We start from the raw sequence: 22499 nt of genomic DNA on the forward strand, positions 1-22499 counted from the left end.
GTGTGACATGATTTGTGGATATTTGATTATTTGATGTGATTATAGATTAGCAGCTTCATCCATAAAAAAAAATCCAGAAAACAGCAGGTCTTTTTTATGGATAAAAGCACATTGACCATTACAAACACCTCAAAAAACTTATACTTTTTTTTTTTTTTTTAATTTTATTTTAAAGATTCCAATAACAACGAGCACCAAATGTGTATCAGAAACCTTCGAACTCTTGACTTTCATTTCTTGACTACTAGGAAATACTCTGATCTGCTTGTCACTCAGAAATGTTTCCAGTCTCCTTTCTCAGCGCCCTGTTGTTGGTTTGGAGCATTGATGGATCAGTCTTAAGCTATCCTCTGCCATGCACGCTGGGACTGTGAAGAATGGCAGCTTTGTGTGTTTGCATGCATGTATGCTGGACAGAAGTGCTTTGTTTGGTCAGAAGCCTCTCTCACAGTCAGAGCAGGCGCTTTTGTGCTGGTGGCTCTCCATAGGATCCCAACTGAGCTGTCAGTAAAGCAAAGGACAGCAAAGAGAGATGGGAAAAGGGTGTCTAGGAAAAAGAAGAAGGAGAGGATACCGGACAAAAACTAAAGGGGAATGAAGAGAGGGACAGGAGAATTAAAAGTAGAGAAGAAAATATCAGTATCTGTAGATGGGATTTTGTGTGTGTGTGGGTGTGTGTGTGTGTGTGTGTGTGTGTGTGTGTGTGTGTGTGTGTGTGTTGAGGTTCCAGTGAGAGAGAGAGTTGAATACTTCCCCCTCATAGGGTGAGTCCATCTGCTGTTCCCTCTGCAGACAAGCACAGCCCAAATGTTTAACTAAGCGACCGAATCGGAGTATTAACACAATTATCAATGGCTCATTTATCATCAGTGCAATGGCAGCCACGACCCACTGATTAAGTATTATTCAGCGGATGCTTGCACACACATACTCACTGTCTGTCTTTTTTCGAAACATGGTCAAAATAAAATATTCATCATAAACTGCATACAAGGCGCACTTAAATTTATATTGTCATAAGCAACACTTATTCTGTAGTTGGCCAGCATTTTTTAAATTGGGACTTGGTGCAGAATTATAGTGATACATGGATGAGATTTGTGCATAATAAAGCGTTATAATTGTTTACTTCTAGAGCTCTTCCTTTATAATTTTCCATATCGTCCATGTTTTGATTTGTCACTGGCTGGATGGACTAACATTATTCAGGGTCATAACGTCAACTAAGTGTCATTAAAATCATTCTGCACTGAAAAGCTTATAAAAGAAGTCAGCCTGGTTATCGTGACTGGCTTTTTATTGAAGATAAGATTTCCTGTTATGCTTTTGAAAGCAACAGCAACAACAACAACAACAACAATGAAATGTGTGTTATGTAGGTGAATAATGCAGTCGGCATTAAAAGGCTGGTTCAGAATCTTCAGGCCATTAAATGTTCAGACTTGACTGTGTTCAGCTTGACCAGAGAAATAGATAGCAAACTGCGTGATTTATAATTTTCTATGGATGACTATGAATGGTGTGCTGACTGAAAGCATCCATCTCTGTAGAACAATTAGTGCTTCATTCTTGGCCAAACATGGCCAAACATTCAGCAGTAGTGCGATGATGTTACAAACAACAAAATTGTACAAAAAAAAAAAATAAAAAAGTGAAAAAACCTCAAAAACATTTTATTAATTTTATATGACAGTACTGTTGACTTTTACAATCAGATTGCTCATTCTAACCTATTTCTATGAACAGGTAAGATGATTTGTAATTGTTGACATGGTGAGATGTGAAATTTTATTTATTTAATGCGTATAAACAGCATTTGGACCATATCATGTGTCATAATTAAACAAAACAAGTCGAATTAAATAAAAGTGCAAGGTATGCAATACTCTAAGATAAAATATGCAGATTAGCAGTGTTGGTTTGTCCATAGAGGACTACAAGGAAAGGGGAATTATGGCGTGGATAATATCTATACAACAGCTGTGTTTTCCACGCAACGACTGAGAATGAGAAGCGAAATATGGTGTCTTCATTTTCCTAACTTTTTTGGTTAAGTTTGAGGTCCTTTCCGGACAGCAAGCACATCTGCTGTATTGAACTGTTGTTGATTTTCAACTGCTTAATATAGGGTTTTCTCTAAAGATGTACTAGATAGTAACATATAGCATGAGCATTTGGAGGGTATGTCGTTACTCACGTTGTCTTGCCGCACCATAATGTATGGTCGCCAGGTGCTCCTGCTGAATATATATGTGTACTTATACCTCTCTTTTCCCAAGTGTCCAAAACATACTGCCTGATGATATAATTAAAAAAAGATAATTAACAATTAGCACAAGGTACTTACTGTAGATACCAAGAACAGTTGGGATATTATTGGGATTGCACTGTTACACAAAATCTGACAATATTTCAACACTTGGGCTCAAACTCTCTCAACCACACCCCTTCTGGTGTCACGTTCATTCCCAGTATCTGAACCAAAATCCCCCAGAGACACTACATAGAGAGAAAAGTCCGAACTGCTATTTGGTGCATATGCACAAGCAACAGTTTTCTTTCTTTCCTGACACTCAAAATCTCATAGTGGCAACTTTTGTCCACTGGGAAAAACTCTGAGCTTCTCAGCCTTGGACTGTACTCTAGGTCACCTAGGGACTACTCTCCTATGGGGACTGAGCGCTGATCACAACACTGTGTACCACAGCCAGCTACCTTACTGTATGTGGATGTAAGGCCAGGTGCAGTATATCTAGTCCATTCCTAGGCATTTTCACCACCACTGACATGATATTCTTTGCTCTCAAATGAACAATCGGAGTGGAACCTCTTCAAAATATAAATCACATACCCAACACCCTAATTAGCATACCAACATAAGCATTTATGATAAAAACAGTAAGGAAAAAGGATGCATAGTTAGATGATGAGTGTATAAAATAAGCTTCAAACAAATTCCAGTGCTTTAAGAAACATAGAATTTTAAGACAGCAACAAGCATTTATTGGCAAGAAAAAGTTTTTTCAATTTAATTATTAAAATTATAATAATAAGATTCTATCTGGGGGCACGGTGGCTTAGTGGTTAGCATGTTCGCCTCACACCTTCAGGGTTGGGGGTTTGATTCCCGCTTCCGCCTTGTGTGTGTGGTGTTTGTATGTTCTCACCGTGCCTCGGGGGTTTCCTCCGGGTACTCCGGTTTCCTCCCCGGTCCAAAGACGTGCATGGTAGGTTGATTGGTATCTCTGGAAAATTGTCCATAGTGTGTGAGTGTGTGAGTGAATGAGAGTGTGTGTGTGCCCTGCGGTGGGTTGGCACTCCGTCCAGGGTGTATCCTGCCTTGATGCCCGATGACGCCTGAGATAGGCACAGGCTCCTCGTGACCCGAGTAGTTCGGATAAGCGGTAGAAAATGAGTGAGTGAAAGAGATTGTATCAGATTTAAAATAAATATTATAGAATCTAAATCTAAATTGAAAAAAGCTTCAGTATGTGTATAGTTTTGATATACGTCAGTAAAAAAAATAGGGGTTCAGTTTGGGATTTAGGAGACAAAGGACCTCTATTATTATTTTTACACATGCAGATCTCTTCATTGTTTAAAATAGCTCTACTCAGTGTCACCCAAATTTAACCCCTTGTCACACCCTGTTTTAAAATGTCCAAATCAGCTTGCACAGTCATTCATCTTCCTGTTTGAGATTGGCCTACAGAACTGATAAAATGACTTTTAGATGCCGTGGCACCATAAAGAAGGGACAAGTATATCGTGCATGTGCTTTATGGTGTCATAAGGCATATGCACGATATACCTGTCCCTCCTTTATTCTGCAACCACATCTAAAAGTCATTCTATCAATTCTGTAGGTCTTCTTCTTCTTCTTCTTCTTCTTCTTCTTCTTCTTCTTCTTCTTCTTCTTCTTCTTCTTCTTCATTTAATAACCAGTTCAGTATACAAACATCTGTTTGACTACAGCTTGCCACAAATTGACTGAAATTCGCATGACTCAGTCATATTTTTCCTTTTCACTGACTCCTTGTGCTTATGAGCTCTGAGCTATTTTTATCCTTGTACCTGGTTTACATCAGCAGAGAAATATTTGAAAGATTATGATTACAAGACATACTTCAATAAATCTGCCACATCAAATGTGACACATAATCTACCTAATCTGACAAATCACAGTCTACACAAAATATTTTCTTAATAAAACACCCACACTATCTATCTATCTATCTATCTATCTATCTATCTATCTATCTATCTATCTATCTATCTATCTATCTATCTATCTATCTATCTATCTGTCTGTCTGTCTGTCTGTCTGTCTGTCTGTCTGTCTGTCTGTCTGTCTGTCTGTCTGTCTGTCTGTCTGTCTGTCTATCTATCTATCTATCTATCTATCTATCTATCTGTCTGTCTGTCTGTCTGTCTGTCTGTCTGTCTGTCTGTCTGTCTGTCTGTCTGTCTGTCTGTCTATCTATCTATCTATCTATCTATCTATCTATCTATCTATCTATCTATCTATCTATCTATCTATCTATCTATTATATGACAGCTAGCTGTAATTCAATTTCCAGGTTTACATTCATGCAGGTTTATGAATATGATACTGTTACTATAGTAACAACATACACAGGACAGATATAGGACATAGCAAATTGTGTTTTTTTCTTGAGGAGGCATTTAACATTTTTGAAAGGAGTCTCCAATGTCACAGTCACAGTAACAGTTTGAGGTAAAGCTGTTGCTTTAGATTTTGTTGCAAAAGGCTTTTGTGATATCTTGGTACAGTAGCATGACATGCATTTATTTTTGTATTATTAAAAATATGAAGCTGGCCTGGGAATGACTGGTTATAGCTGTTATTAATGTAAGCGATAACATGAACTTAGGTGTTACATAACTATAAATGGATTAAAAGTATAATGTGTCATCCTTTAATAAATACAATTGTTAGCGTGAATAAATAACGCCGTGAGACATGCTGTTATTGGAAAATAATCGACTTTGAGTCAGGCGGTATTACACCACGGCATCACTGATTGCTTTCCTGTAACATCAAGGACTATTGTGTTTTATTATTATTAAATTCAGACTCAAGCTTTGAATAGCATAAACTTAGCAAAAAAAGAGAAACATTTAACAATATGAGGGCCAATTATTTTAGAATGAAATCATCTTAGGCCATGCCCAGAAATGTGTTATCCTTCAGATGCCTCTAGAAATGTAATCTTTGCCAATTAATTTTAGCATTTTCCAGGAACTGCTTTCTTTACTTAAGTTCTAAATGCACACATATCGTATACAACATATTTATGTCTCTTTATTATTATATTATTATACTGAGAAGTAAAACAGCCTAAAATGAAATATCGCACATATACATACACAAAAGTAACTGTTGCTTTGCTATATTGTTTCAATATAGGACAAGTGAAGGAGAGGGGGCATATGTTGGCTGTTTATGTAGATAGATAGTATGGCTGCAGGGCTGGCCAGTAATTAATCCTGGTAACACAAGCATGGTGCCAGATTGAGGCAGTAAAAGTCCTTTGCAGGATGCAGTTGACCTCAAACAATCAGAGTGCGGCAAAAAATAAAGTCGCAGGCTGAATTACCACTCATTGTTTTCTATAACTGTAGAAAAAAACTTACTTATGTTTATTGCTTATGGTTCTGGGTTATAAATGACTTATAAGGAAAACTGGTGTATAGTTCTGCTTAGAACCTTTATTGTTTTTACAAATACTCATTCAGGGCTCTAAATAAAGCTTGTTTTTATTATAATGTATTGAATTGTTTAATTTATTTTGTTTTGAGAGTAATGAGAGTAACTTAATCTGTGGTCGATATAGCCTACTGCCTGACAAATCATCTGTGTATAAGCAATTATGAGCTAAATCCATACATACATATTACTATAAGATTTATAAATATACATACATGAATACTTAGCTAATGGTCATTTAATAGACGCGCTAAACATTAGCGAATCAAGAAATAATGAAGCATAACTATTTAACATATTCTGGTAATTAATACAGTGAATTATGCTGTAATTATATTCTAATAAACATATTTTTCTTTTTATTTATATTATTAAAAACTACACTTAAGCATGTTAGCTTTAACTTTAAACTGGGACAATTAAAGTTTACAATTTGAAGCCAGCACCTCTAAAACTTTACTGTGCAATCATATGATCAAATGTAGGGTCATTTTAGATTGCTAATTACATTTTAGTAAATAATTTGTGTACGTTAGCACTGAGTTTAGTGGGAAACCAATACAAAAGTGACAGTTACAGTTATTACAGTTAGTAAAGATTACAGTGAGTACCATTGGCTAGAACAAAGCCACTACAGTATGTATAGATACTGTATTTAGTTAAAAAGTGAATTTCTAATTTACAACAAATCTGGATGTGTCATACATTTTTTAATCGTAGTGAAATTCACTATACAAGAGCCGTAAATATTATTTCCCTTTAAAACCCCAAGCACCTAAAAGAATACACTGAGCTTGACTCACTGACTGATGGTGATTTGCATTTGGGTGTCAGTTTAGCAAGTCAGTGTGTGTAATGCAGTAACGTGTCACTATGTGTTCTTACTCTGCATGTACTCTCTTTATCCGGTCCCAAATGAACACAGCTTGCTAACCAGCACGGCCACTATTCATTAGCGCTTGACCACAGAGACTCTGCTCATCAAAGATTAACAATGGCATGCTGAATTATTGATTCATCAAGATTACTGATACAGCAACTCTGCGAGACTTCTTCACAATGTGGGACATCAGTGAAATCGGTTCAGTTTCTGGTAAGAGTGTGAGATCCTGTTTTGGTATGTCAATATGATCCACTTTCAATGATATGGCTTAGAGCTACACACCATGCAATGTTTCTAAAGTCGAAGTAACAAGACAAACTGTGAAAGTAGCAAAAGAAACTGCAAGTCTGCATGATGTAACTTATCCTTTATCACTATGTGCAATGACCTGCAATGTTTTGCCACATGCTTTCTCCTCAGGATTGCAAGAATGAGGTGGCTCCTGTGGTGGGCTAGCGCAGACCCAGAGAGGGTCATTACCTTCTGGAGATGACCCACAGAGAAAGCCCTAAGCTAGCAACTCAAGCCTGGAGAGAAGGTGCCATGCCCGGTTTGCTCTGTTACGTTTGTCCCTTAACCTCCTGTAGAGGGGACATCTGTCCTACAGACTGCCCTCACTTTTCTACAGAACATTACCTTCACTTAATCTACAGTAACCTCAGACCTACTTAAATGGAAATTGCTTATTTATATTGAAATGTCTTATGTCATGTCTTATAATGCACCGAATTTTTGTTAAACTGTCCATTTCAGAATTGCTTGACGTTTATCATCTTACTTTTTGAGTCACAAACTAATCTATATGCTCTTTGACTGACAGTAAAATAAAAAATGTATGTGATTTAGCCAAATATATGTTACAGGCAATAATGTGCTCTGATCCTGGTCAAAGGTATGCTATTTTAGGTAAATTGTAACTCCTGGTCCTAGATCAGCCTTCTATAATGCAGATAAAATTTACTAGCAAGATCTGGTTGGTTGAATTACCATCTTAACAAAACAATTTCTATACATAATCAAGAAAAAATACAGGATATATATATATATATATATATATATATATATATATATATATATATATATATATATATATATATATATATTCCTTCAAATTAGCATTATATAATGTGTGATAACTGATTTGAGAGTAAAACTGCTCAATATTTCTATATACAGTGGTGTGAAAAAGTGTTGGCTGATTTTTAAAAAATGTTTTTGCACATTTGTCACACTTTAATGTTTTATCAAAATAATTTCAATATTAGTCAAAGATAACACAAGTAAACACACATGCAGTTTTTAAATGAAGGATTTGTATTTTTAAATGAAAAAAAAATCCAAACCCACATGGCCCTGTGTGAAAAAGTGTTGGTCCTCAAAAGCTACACCTCATGCCAAGATGCAAAGAAATTCAGGACCAAATGAGAAAGAAAGTAATTGTGCTCTATAAGCTATTAAGCCATTTCTAAAGCTTTGGGACTCCAGCAAGAGCCATTATCCACAAATGGCAAAAACATGGAACAGTGGGGAACCTTTCCAGGAGTGGCCGGTCGACCAAAATTACCCCAAGAGTACAGCGACGACTCATCCAAGATGTCACAAAAGACCCCAAAAAACATCCAAACAACTTCAGGCCACACTTGCCTCAGTTAAGGTCAGTGTTCATGACCACCATAAGAAAGAGACTGGGCAAAAATGGCCTGCATGGCAGAGTTCCAAGATGAAAACCGCTGCTGAGCAAAAAGAACTTAAAGGCTTGTCTCAGTTTTGCCAGAAAACATCTTGATAATCACCAAGACTTTTGGGAAAATACTCTGTGGACTGACGAGACAAATGTTTAACATTTTGGAAGGTGTGTGTCCATTACATCTGGCATAAAAGTAACACTGCATTTCAGATAAAGAACATCATACCGACAGTAAAATATGGTGGTGGTACAGTAGTGTGAAAGTCTGGGGCTGTTTTGCAGCTTCAGGACCTGGAAGACTTGCTGTGATAAATGGAACCATGAATTCTGCTGTCTACCCAAAAATTCTGAAGGAGAAGACTTTGGAGTGGCCTAGTCAAAGTCCTGACCTGAATCCTATTAAGATGCTGTGGCATAACCTTAAAAAGGCGGTTCATGCTCGAAAACTCTCCAATGTGGCTGAATTAAAACATTTCTGCTAAGATGAGTGGAGCAAAATTCCTCCACAGCACTGTAACAGACTGCAAGTTATCTCAAATGCTTGATTGCAATTCTTGCTGCTATGGGCGGCTCAACCAGTCATTTAACAGCTGCATGTTGTGTTTACTTGTGTTATCCTTGACTAATATTTAAATTTGTTTGATGATCTCAAACATTAAAGTGTGAAATACAGGAAGGGAGCCAACACTTTTTCACACCACTGTATTATATATTTAATTCAGTCATTTTATGTAAATAGAACTATAACTGCTTAGGAATTTTGTATCCAGACAATATTTAGGGCATCGTAGCATGTAGCCAATACACCTAATAACATGTTTTGGGGAGTTGTGAGGTAACCAGGTGTGAAGCTGGAATAAGCCCATGCACACACAAGGAGAAAAAAAACTCCACACAGATATTAACCTGAGCTCAGGACTGGACCTGGAACCCGGGATCTATTGTAATTCTACTGTGCCTTGCAAGTTGTCTAATCAATAATATTCATTTTGCATTAATGTTTATTATACCAAAGACCCAAAGACCCCTAAATCAAGATTTAGTCTAATCCCAAGGGCATTACTCAGAGGCATCTACTCCCTACTCTGGACAAACACTTGATTTAATACTGATCTTGAAAATGTTTATTTTCCCTATGTTGATATTATCTCCTAAGGTCATTATCTTTGATTTGTTTTCACTCTGTCCACAATGCCTTTACATCACTACAATATTAAGCATGTTATCATGTCTGCCACAGTAAGTAGCTGTCACACACATTTTCTTAACCTTCATTGGTCTACCTTCCAACATCACAGGAAGAATAAAGTGACTTAAAGCTTAGAGTTTACTTTTTATTTCACCCCAGAAAATATTGCCCCATTTAAAATGATAGTATCTTCACTATAAAGCAACCCACATGAAATGTAAATCACATCAGAGTAAATTGCTAATTTTGCAAATTACTTGGAAGGACTATAATCTGGCTCTTCTTACTCAACAACAACAAACCCTATTGGGCAAAATAATCCAAAATAATTATTCAGTAAAGTAGCTAAATTAACTTAAAAAAAGTCCCAAACTAAAAGAACCCAAAAAGTCACTAATGCACAATGTGTAGGTAAAACAGAAAAATGACACAATAAGACTTAAAGTATGCCTTTTAACATAACAACATTATGCATTAAAACAGAGATATAATATAGCCAGATCAGCAGGGACGACTGAAATCCTTTACTACAATAACACACACTGAGAAAGTTACTCAAAACGACCTGCTTATGAACTAGAAGTATGACCTTGAGGCCTGTGATTTTTTTAATTGTAAGATGAGTTCAACCCACCCACTTTTTCTCCTGAAGTGAGACACTAAGTGTATTCTTATATTATACAGGCTTCAGGAAAAATAAGGTTACATTTCCTGGATAATTTGCTTTAATATGGCTTTTGACAAAGTAGAGCACAAGATACTATTAGGTAGATCTATAAAATCTTTTATAGATCTATCTAATAGCATCTAGAACAATAAACATTGCAGCAAACCTCTCTAACTATGGAATAATTTTCATGCCAGAGGACAGGATGAACATGATGGTATATGATCACCACAAACACCAAGTTTATATTCATACGTTCACTCATATGTGTCATTGTCATTGTTTTACTTATACAGGGACATAAAGCATAATGGATACAAGAATGGATAAATAATTTAAATTTAATTTAAAATAAACTTTTTTGTGAGGCATTTCTTTGACATTTTGGGAGAAGTCTGAAGTGTCAACACCCCCCCACCCCCCCCACAAAAAACAAAAAAAAACCACAAAAAAAAACCAGCATTAAAGGATGGACAGAGGTGTGAATTTTGGTTTCTCATTTTGTCTTATTGTTGTCAAAAACTGATGACTGATTAGAAAACAGATGTTTATAGCTGTTATAATCAAGAGATAATGGCAGAGAACTTGTGTTGCTTAAATCCCACACCAGTACATATGACTATAAGTGTATTAAATGTAAGACAACATTCTTTAGTAATTTACAAATTACTGTATTACTGTATTACTTAATTAAATATGGTTCCCTTTTGAGCTTCTATCAAGGTTTCCTCCAAATGGTACCAACAAGTTTTTTTTCTGAGGCACTGTTACCTTTGACTTACTCATTAAATGTCTAGCCCTGGGTTTCTGTACAGCTGTTTTGACATTGTCGGTTAAAAGTGCTTTACAAATAAAATCAGATTGAATTGAGTTGTATGACTGGTGCAGTATGATACTAGAGGTCAGAGTGGAAGAAGCAAATTCCCAAGGTTTGGCTCTGGACTCTGATAGTGTCACTCTTTTCTCTTAGTGTGAGGAGCACACAGAGAGTGCCAGAGATCTGAGCTGCAGATACATTCTCAATAAAGCACAGCAGTCACAGAGGTAATGTGGAAAATGTCACATACAAGAGGAATCTTCTGGACTTTCTTCAGCTCTGTATTTAGCTTTTGTCACTGTTTTCACCCACAATGGACCAGAAAACCCATTGGTGTTCTTTCATTTTGTTAGAAAAAGCCTTTAAACTAAAGAACTACTTTAATAAAAGGGTACACTATCTCTGAGCAAACTGTAGTGCATGCTTGTTATGAAAGTTTATATGTATATATATTATAGCAAATAATAAAGTTTAAAAATGTAATGACTTCTGTCGCCTTTAGACAGTTGTTGAATCTGAGTGATTGTCAATTTGACAATGCTGGGAAGATTTCAGAGTTCAGCATAAGGTACAGTGCAGTTCATTATCTTTCCTGTTAATATTTAATTCGGCGATCTGAAAAAGTGATGTAACATTTATGAAGCGATCTGTCTCGGGGTCACACAGAAACATTCATTTTCAGCTGAATTTTTTCTGCCTGAGAGACATTTTTCAGCTTTCTTCTCAGACTCAGATGACAAAAATGTTGGCCCAGTTTAGCCGTTGGATTCAAAAAGTGTGTCTATGTGTGTTTTTCTCTCTGGTCAATTATAAGCGATTGCGAAACATGCTAAAACATAAGAAGATTGCATATAGCCAAATTGATGACTTCCCACTTGTTCTGTGTGCATGTGCAGGTGTGATGGTATTCGCAGGTCTCAGATGTCTACTCTGTGGTTGTCCACAGTGACCGTGCTCTATCCTCCACTCATCTGAGAAAGTGATTTACACACTTCAGCACACTCCGCTCATTAAATGGGTTAATTACCCTCTCTCAGTGTCTTCCTCTGGCCTCCACAGGGCCTGTACAAGGCCAGCAATTCATCCCTTGTTTCACTCTTCATTTCCCTAACTTCAACCAGAGCAAAAGAAATGCTTAATGAGTTAGAGAACTTAGAAAACTGAAAGTCGGTGCACGAGAGGTCTGTTCTCTCAGAAATACACTTCTGTTTATGTGATTTGTTTTCTGATTCCAGTTGACTTCTTTTTGGATGTCGGTTGGGTTCAGAAAAAACTGCAAATGGATATGATAGGAAGCAGTCCAAGCCAAACACTGCGCATGTCTACTTGTTTTGCAGTGACCACACACATTATAGCTTTTTTTTCACATATCCAAATTTACATTGGAATTCAACAATAAGACCCATTCTGGTACAATTACCTTGAAAGAATCATGAGGTCCTTTGTATAAACTGAAGCTAGTATGTTACCAAGAAAGAGTATAAACATCTGCAGGACTATTCCCAAATTTGCTGACATCTTTTGATTCTGGTTGTTTGAAACTTACAGTAGCATAGTACAATCATTGAAGAATAAAAAAATCAGGAAATTGGATTCAGAACTATGGAGCTGTGGGTAATTTGTGCTGAAGACAAAATAAACAGGACATTTCATGATGTCATCCATAAGTGAATCTCCTTAAGAGAATAAAGGCAGCATGCGTTCATGTGTACATACTTCACACTTTCTGTTTCAATTATTAAAATGTACATATATCAAATAATTTCATAGATAGATAAAAAATAGATTAGCTCAGAATTAGAATCCTTGGGTAGAATGTTGGTTCCTACACACAACACATGTTGGTTCCTACACATTTTTTTTTGCATTAATTTCTTAAAATTCTACATTCTACATAATATCTACAGTGAGCCTTCAGCATAACCTTAGATCCATATTTATCCATCCTGTGGGTAAAAAGAATGAACCTTATGTCTATATTTGATACATAATCTGTCATAATGAGCTATAGTGACTACGGCTGTAATTACCTAAGAGAGGCCTGAGGTAGTTTTTTTGACCTCCTGTTGTCACATTCTCTTCAGTGTAGTTTATGGATGTAGCCTTATACGATAAAAAATCAGAATTTCATGAATACTCAATCACAGTGATGATCTAAAGAGCAACTGTGGAGCAGCTCAGGAAGACACTGTAGCTTTAGCAATATACTTAATCAACGTTATGTTCAGATGCTTTGCTTTTTGTTGAAAACTATTTGTTGTGTTGCGAATCAAATCAGCTTTCTAATTAGTTACACACAGTAACATTAACTGATTGCAGAGATGTTAGCAGATTACAGAGATGCTGGCTGAATACAGTGATGTTAGCAGAGTACAGAGATGTTAGCAGATTACAGAGATGTTAGCTGATTAAAGTGGTGTTGGCTGATTTCAGAGATTTTAGCTGATTACAGTGGAGTTGGCTGATTTCAGACATTTTAGCTGATTACAGTGGTGTTAGCTGATTTCAGAGATTTTAGCTGATTACAGTGGTGTTGGCTGATTGCAGTGGTTTTGGCTGATTTCAGAGATTTTAGCTGATTATAGTGGTGTTAGCTGATTTCAGAGATTTTAGCTGATTATAGTGGTGTTAGCTGATTTCAGAGATTTTAGCTGATTATAGTGGTGTTAGCTGATTTCAGAGATTTTAGCTGATTACGGTGGTGTTGGCTGATTTCAGAGATGTTAGCCGATTACAGAGATGTTAGCCAATTACAGAGATGTTAGCTGAATGCAGTGGTTTTGGCTGATTTCAGAGATGTTACTTGATTATAGTGGTATTGGCTGATTTCAGAGATTTTAGCTGATTACAGTGGTGTTGGCTGATTTCAGAGATGTTAGCCGATTACAGACATTTTAGCTGATTTCAGAGATGTTAGCTGATTACAGTGGTTTTGGCTGATTTCAGAGACGTTAGCCGATTACAGAGATGTTAGCCAATTACAGAGATGTTAGCTGAATGCAGTGGTTTTGGCTGATTTCAGAGATGTTACTTGATTATAGTGGTATTGGCTGATTTCAGAGATTTTAGCTGATTACAGTGGTGTTGGCTGATTTCAGAGATGTTAGCCGATTACAGACATTTTAGCTGATTTCAGAGATGTTAGCTGATTACAGTGGTTTTGGCTGATTTCAGAGACGTTAGCAGATTACAGTGGTATTGGCTGATTTCAGAAATGTTAGCTAATTACAGAGATAATAGGTGATTTCAGAGATGTTAGCTGATTTCAGTAATATTAGCCGATTTCAGAGACGTTAGCTGATTTTTGTGATGTCAGCTAATTGCAGTAACTTTAGCAGATTTCAGAGATGTCAGCTGATTGAAGTAACTTTAGCTGATTATGGAGAAGTTAGATGATTGCAGTAACTTTAGCTGATCACAGTGATGTTAGCTGATTACAGTTGTATTAGCTAACCACAATAATATGCTGATAACCATAAAATCAGCTGATCACAGTACCATTAGTTGATGTACCTTGGGTTAGCTGTGGGGTACATGCTATTTTTAATATACGCCTTTTTAGTAATCAGTGAGAAGAAGCAAGGGATGTTGGAGGATGAGCACACACAGAGAAGAATATTAAATGTGATCTGGGTCACATTTCTGCAGTGTGGACCTCAATAAAATGGGGATCCTGGTTATGGCCCTGATGGGAGCATTAAAGTGTATGGACACAGCACACACGCACATCTTTGTGTAGTGCGTACAGAGCTTTAGTAATGCATAGTTTTTCCAATGCATAAAAGTGTACTGTTTGTTGAAACTTTGTGTGCTGTTGACTTTTTGAGTGCATTTGTGAGAGCTGTGGTCAAGTTCATATTCAGTTGAAATCTAATGTCAACCAAGACAATAAACACAAAAAAAGCCAGATATCCATGTACGGTATTGAAATCGTTTACCGTATTCAAACTTAATGTAGCTCTTTTCTTTAATGTGCCTCTTTTCGTTTTGTTGTTCTTATCTGTCTGTCTCTCTCAGAAACAGGCTTTTGCTGGCTAAGCCTCTCAGCCTACACAAACTGTGCTCTCATGTCTTTGTGAGGACTCAAGCTGCTTGCCATGAAAAGAGCCTCTCCAGAGCGGAAGAGAAGAAGAGAATAGCCTGAATCCCTCCTTCACTCTCTTGCTGTCTGTCTCTGAGCCTCACAGAGCTGGACTCATTCCCCTCTCAGCAACGGCCCGTAGTGCAGTGAGTTTGCAGGGCTGTTTCTCTGGAGATATCGCTTCTGTGCTCCACTTACACTACTGTCAAACACTCTCACCCACTAACACCCCCCCCCCCCCCCCCACACACACACACACAAACACACACATGCATACAAAAAAACACCACACCAAAACTGTCCGGAGTAATTTATTGGCATGTGGTATTCCATGGGCAGTTGAAATGCAGCTAAAATAAATGATGGATGGCAGCTTTGCCGAGGAAACAGCTTGTTCACTCATATTTAATGATAGCTGGACCAAATCAATCATACAACCATACAGAAAAAAGGCACACACCCCCACAGAGATGATGGAAATAAATACTTCCAATACGATTTAGATTGATTTCTAATAAACTCAGCACTTCATTATCAGTACTGTGCAATGCAGGACGTTTGAGGTTTCATTTCCTGTAAAGTGTCAGCTTGACGAAGTAAGTGCTGGAGCGTTTTATGAATTTTCTCCTGTGTAATGTGACGTGAGCTGAGAGACAAGCGGCTTGGCTAGCATGCTAATGCAGTCAGGAATCTGGAGGTCTAATTGGCACAGAGTGATATAATCCGTTGACACAAAAATGCATATTTTGTGCAGTGAAACATAACAGATAAATGGGTTGCGGACTGGGAAGACAAGTGAATTAATAGAAGTGATTGAATTCAAATTGATCTGCCACTTATTTGGTTATAAATCTGTTTGAAATCTAGAAATGTGTTGTGATGGCAGTTTTCTGTTAGGACTGGAGTCGTGGAGTCGTTTGGATTTTCTAGGAGAGAACTGGGACAGTGCTTCTGAAATTGCCTTTCTGCAAAGACCTGCCTTCGTTGTCACAGTTAGATTATCTCATATCCCAATACACACCATTAGAACTCATAAGCCTGCCTCTATCTTCTTAATGCTCAGCTGAAAGCGTGGGCTGTTTGTTCTGAGCTGGCACAAATTGTCTCCTTTAGAAAGCAGTGCAATATCATTGACATAAAGCATTCAATAACATTTTAATCACACACGCTGTGCCCTGCCAAAACACTTTCACAGCTAAATATAGAGGAGAGCAGGAAAGAAAAAAACCCAAAACTCAGCCTCCTTTAATCTGTTTAATAAACCGGTACATAATGTGGTTAAAATGTCATTAATAGGATTTTAATATCAGCTACAAATAGGATGATTTCTCAGCCTCATTTCACTGCTAGTGAAGATAAAATGAATTTTTGCCCCTGATATTTACACTGTGAAATCTTTTGATCCCATTAACCCTCATGCCAAAGAATTACACATACTGTGACATGCTCTGACAGTGATGTCTAAAAAACAACATTGTTATTGTGATATCGGATACTTTTTACATGGTTGTACAACATCATTTGCACATTGTCATGATGGCACCCATAGAGCCCAGAACTACAATACCCATCAGCCCCTGCAGTTCACATGCCTCACTATTGACTCTTAGCCGTGTCTCATTATGCCACTATTTAGGTTGTAATTTTTCAGTGTCTCATCTGCGAGCCTTTGGTTGTCGATTGTTGTTATCTTCTATAGTATTCACATATTCCCAGTTCATGTTTCTCACATGATTTTCACATTTGTTGGTCGTTTGTACCTTATTTAATAAATGATCTGCACCTGCATCTGTTTTCACAGTTTGTTCCTGACTTCTTACAAATGCTTTAATAAACTTGTTTAGTGTGCATGAATAAAATTCAAGATTTATTTTTTCTGTTTTGCTGATATTCTTTGAACTCTCATTCCTGCATTCATCCCTTCACTCACCCCTCCGTTGATCTAACCCAAAGACGGATTTTCCCAGCATGGTTTTGTGAATGCTGTAAGGTCAGGGGCTCTACAAAAAACAAAAAAAAAAAAAAAAAAAAAAAAAAAAAAAAAAATATAAAGCAGGTAGAAAATTGTAACTGCTCTGAAAGGATGTCTGAGGAAGTTCATGACTCTCTCTCTCTCTCTCTCTCTCTCTCTCTCTCTCTCTCTCTCTCTCTCTCTCTCTCTCTCTCTCACACACACACACACACACACACACACACACACACACACACACACACACACACACACACACACACACACACACACACACACACACACACAAAGAGGTTATTTGTGCTCAGAGCTGCTGTAATTACTGCGAATATAAAGCATATAAAATGTTATCCTAAAGCGATCCCCTGATGTCACATCTTACAAATTTCTTTCAGAGAAGCATTGTGAACTTCTTTCTGTTCATGCTAACCCTCATCTGAGCCTCTGAAAATCTGTCTCCATTTTTTCCCTGTGTTTTTATTGCCATATTTCAATGCCAGACAATCAAAGCCTGTAATCCTCTTCTGTCAGTTCTGTATTTTTTATTTCGTCCATGTTCATGTTTTATCCTATTTCTGCCATTGGCAAAAGCAGGTGTAAACCATCTCATTTTTTTTCAGATTTCAGTATTGGATTGGAAGATTTTCTGAAAGATCATGATTTACATAAATAACAGCGATGCTTTTGCCAAGTCCAGCTTAGCATGAACGAAAGCTGATGTGTTTGATTGGAAGCCACTCTGCTCCTCACATATATCAGCTCCATTATATCAGTATTGCAGTGATTGTAGAATGTTTGGACAGTAATGTGACAATAACTGTGAGAGTTGGTGAGATAACAAACACACATTTGAAAAACAAAAGCACAGGAGTCTTTAACTCACATAAAAGTCAAATTTGGCTAAACAACATTGGACATGAAGCCAAACAGAAAAACACAAAAGAAACCTTGACTTTCATTACCATTATGGAAACTGAGTTAAAAATTAATTAAAAAAACAAACACATGCATTATTTATTAATCAACAGTAAACTACATAAATATATATAAATATATAATGAACCTTTATGGAGTTTATGGTTAATAGATGCATTATTAATTTGTCCAGATGTTTCTCTGGTCAATTAATTCATTTTAAATAACAAAACAAACATAACAATTTGTTTTGTATTTATCATATATTTACAGTGAATGTGTGTATATAAAAGTGTACAGATTTAAAAGATTAACACAGAGTGCATTTAAAAAGTATATACATACTCGCTAATAAATAAAAATGAAACAGGAAGTGGATGATCTGGTTATTTAGTCCATATGATTAGAACATTGGAGGCATATCACTGAATGTATCAGGAGGGTTACACAATGGACACATTTGCTATGGTCCGAATCCAAGTGTCAGGAAGCACGTGAAGGCAACTCATGTCTTTGTGTTTCATAACATTCCCCTGCAACTCATGTTACACGTGTGTTTTGGAAACTTATTGGTCAAACCACATGTTCTTTGGCTAAATCATACGTGCAGGTTACTGTACCTCCTGAACAAGTCTGGACCTGAGTAAGTGTTGTGATTGCATTCGCATTCATGGGAATCAAGGCACAGTTCCAGTGCAACCGAACTCAAACCACATCCTACAGCCTTGGGTTCTTTAGCACAGTGCTCTTTCTGAGCCAAATGACATCTTCCATATTAACAATTTGTTTATGAAAATTGTCTTTTTTTGGACTTAACCAAACGTGTGAAAGCCCTCTCAGTGTTACTGTTGGGCTTTAAATGTGTTGCTTATTCATAGGTCACAATGCTCTGTCAACTATTTGTGGTTGGAAAATTTTACTTGTCATTTTGGTCTCAAAGGACAGCTTGACAAATAAAGGTGAATGTAAGCATAAAAAACCAATCACATCCACTTCAGCCTCTATATAGAACAGTCAAACGCTTGTATGTGTGTGATTTCCGGTTCTGAGATGTGTATGTGCTTCCAAATGTATGCACAAATGTATTCCATAGGGAGTGTCACTGTGTGTGGGTGTGCAACTAATCAATGCAGAGTGAAAAAGGCAGCTAGGCATTGCTCTATGATACATCACTTTATGGCGCTACACACTTTAAACGCCTGCTATTCATGTGCTGTTGGAGGCTGTCCAGGCTCAGAGAGATACTGATAGGAAAAGGTGTGTGTGTGTGTGTGTGTGTGTGTGTGTGTGTGTGTGTGTGTGTGTGTGTGTGTGTGTGTGTGTGTGTGTGATGATCACCCTCAGGAGACCCAGCTCTTTAAGTGCTTGGTGGGTGAGAATGAATAGAGAAGCTTTAACAGTACATACGCATGAATGGATGTCTCCCTTAGTACACAAAACTCTTCACAATGTCACTTCACTAAATCCATTGCCCTTCTGCTCTTTAGCAAGCACACACGTCAAAAAATATAATAAAACGCAACCTAAAATGGGCTAGTAAAGTGTTGAGCTGCTAGAATCAGAGCTGTCAGAACAGCTTCAGTGGTCCTGGCATTGATCCTACAAGTCTCTAGAACTGCCCTGAGAAACTAAACACCACTCACATACATGGTATTCTGGTTTGTGTTGAATAGAAAGGACACAGCATATAAATAACTTTAATCCTTAATTACTAAATTACATTAATCTTCAGAGTTTCATTAAAGGTTCATCAGCAGATAGTCTGAAGAAATTTTTGTATTGATTTGCAGTACAAAGGTTTAAAAATGATTTCAAACCGCACTTCATAACAGCAGCTTTTCTAATATATTTTTTTAGCTTTTCTTGCTTAATGACAGATTTGCTAACAACATATATACCTGGATACATGATGAAAGTTTGCTTAAATATTTTTTATACCCCACTCTTTCTGCTATTTTGGCCATCTCGGTGGGAATAAATGAAATTGGTTAGTCCCCAACTCCTGGTGCTTTTTCCCCTTTTTTCCCTTTGGCTTTTCCCCATTTTTCTCTACAGGCCTTGCTAACCTGCCAGCTTTTGCTACCTCAGCAAGCTGACTCTTATCATACGACAGCTACCAGCTAGGGAGGGTAATGACTAAAGCTACGTTCACAAATGCACTGCTTTAATGGCTGCAATTCACAGTCGCTGTACTGTGAAGTCACCAATAGGCATTCCCAATACTGGTTCCCATAGTAACATTAACTGTCTACTACTGTATTACATATATTAAATTTGTAAATCATTTTTATCAACTCACTAGAATGACTTTCCTAACAGAAAAATATTTATACTAGTTAACTTTTCTGCTGTTGTACATTCATTCTTTATACCATTGCAATATTGAATTCTTGAATCTGATTGGTCAAAAGACATTACATAATTTTATCAATAGGTCTTTAAAAATCACAGGTTAATGCAATGTTATTAATGCAATATTAATGATGAGTAGAGTTATTTTCTTGTTATAAAGCTAGATAAAGCTAGATAAATGCTGTTTATAGCTATTATAACACGTGTGATAAGAGAAACTAACCATTTCAAAACATTAAATGTAACTATAACTTACTAAAATATGCAAAGTGTCATTACTTAATATATTTGCATTGTAATTCTGGTGAACTACTGTGATATATGAGGAATAACACACTTTGGGAAATTATTACATTAAATGACCCATTGTGGATTATTAGGATTATTATTAAGTTTTCACGATTAACTGTGAAAATGCACTACAATGAAGAGGCATACAGCAAATTTGAATCCTTGTGTGTACTTGACTGACATCTTTAACTCTAATGTTTTATGCAGAATGTTAAAGAGAACATTGTATAGTATATATAGTTTTCTAGTGCCATGTGTAATATTCAAGCATGCTATTTTAACACAGCTGGTTATGGAAAACCCCAAAATGTGTAGGACAAGTTACTCCTGCACTGGAGCTGGGAAGCATTGAGTCAGAAAGAGAAATCAATACCTCAATGCATGTCTCTTTTCACCTAAGCATGGACATATGAGTTTATGTGTGAATGTGGAATCAGACTAACAAGTTTACTGCGGATGTGCTTTTCTGCTATTTTTCACATGTTCACAAATATACAAGGGCACCTACACACAAAAAAGAGGCAACTGTATCCTCAGGGGTGCACATCATGCAGCTTTATTGTGCTACATGTGCTAAAAGCAAAGAGGTTTCACCTGAGAGAGGGTCATGAGTGGCCATGCTGGAGATCTGAGGACTAACACTAACACACTGAGGATATAGCTGTGAACATGAATGTGCCTGTTTAACTCCCCAAGGGGACAATCAAAGTGAAGACATTATGAACAGAGGGCACTGTGTGCACTCACTAACACAAAAGGTAACAGAGAGAGAGAGAGAGAGAGAGAGAGAGAGAGAGAGAGAGAGAGAGAGAGAGAGAGAGAGAGAGAGAGAGAGAGAGAGAGAGCACTGCCATGATACGGCCTAATAAAGTAAATAAGCTGTAGAGCAACAACTTACAACATTGATTGTTCTTTATCGGGTAATTGTATGTAATGTAATGTAATAATAATATTATTTAAATAACTTTAAGTATGGAAATGTAATGTAACTGAATCCCACAGGGTAGAATCCAGGATAGCTTACTCTCTCCCCTGTCAATCACAGTGGCAATAACCTAATGCTCATATATGTAGATAGATAGATAGATAGATAGATAGATAGATAGATAGATAGATAGATAGATAGATAGATAGATAGATAGATAGATAGATAGTTTATTGATCGTGGAGGAAATTCCTGCACATTATCCAAGATTATCACAACATAGTAACCCACCCCAAACCATTCAAACTAATTCTCAGCAATTAGACTACAAACAACATTGCACTCAAGACTGTACAGATTAAAATGTCGACCCATGTCACGCAGTAGTATTGTCTATAAGGCACATCAGTGAGAAGGTAATGCAGATACAAGCAAAATCTGTGCAAACATTGAGTGAAATATGGGATACTTGGGAGTGACTTTAGAAAAGAAATTATAGGTAAATATATCCAGCTAACCATCTGAATAGAGTTGCACTGAAGTTTGTAACTAAAACTTTTAATGATTGTGAGATTGTGAAGGCAGCAACTTCCTCTCTCATTCAATCTATTGTAAGAATATAATATATGTATTAAAATATATACATACTCGCTTACCTTAAAGATCTGGTCCAGCAAATTGAGGTCTTCAGGAGCAGCCTTCTGTACTAGCAGAGCCAGATTAATTGGGCTGATCTGAATAGAAGCAGCAGATGATTAAGATACTACACTACAGAGATGTGTGTGTGTGTGTGTGTGTGTGTGTGTGTGTGTGTGTGTGTGTGTGGGTCTTAGCCAGGGAGAGTCTTGTACCTGCAGGGTATGTAAAGCTGGATGCACTGGTCTGACTGTGTAATCCTCAGTTCTCAAAGCCAACAAGAATTCAGACTTTCAGCAGCCAACATTCTGACTAGCACCACACTCTTATGTATCCTAGAGTTGGTTTTCTTTGAG

At 37.0% G+C, this 22499-nt stretch overlaps 1 protein-coding gene across 3 annotated transcripts in view; it reads right to left on the minus strand.

The window, feature by feature from the left end:
• Positions 1 to 22294, minus strand: part of grm3 (glutamate receptor, metabotropic 3) — a 65704-nt gene extending 43410 nt beyond the window's left edge. For 2 of the 3 annotated variants that reach the window (XM_047822509.1, XM_047822510.1), the window contains exon 1: positions 22164 to 22278. The gene's annotated coding sequence lies outside the window, so the exon portion shown is untranslated. Of the gene's footprint in view, positions 1 to 22163 lie in introns of all 3 variants that reach the window. The other variant, XM_027161826.2, reaches the window with a different exon arrangement.
• Positions 22295 to 22499: the final 205 nt, after the last annotated feature.

The sequence above is a fragment of the Tachysurus fulvidraco genome, chromosome 13 (assembly GCF_022655615.1).
Source record: "Tachysurus fulvidraco isolate hzauxx_2018 chromosome 13, HZAU_PFXX_2.0, whole genome shotgun sequence".
In the NCBI taxonomy this organism is placed as follows: Eukaryota; Metazoa; Chordata; class Actinopteri; order Siluriformes; family Bagridae; genus Tachysurus; species Tachysurus fulvidraco.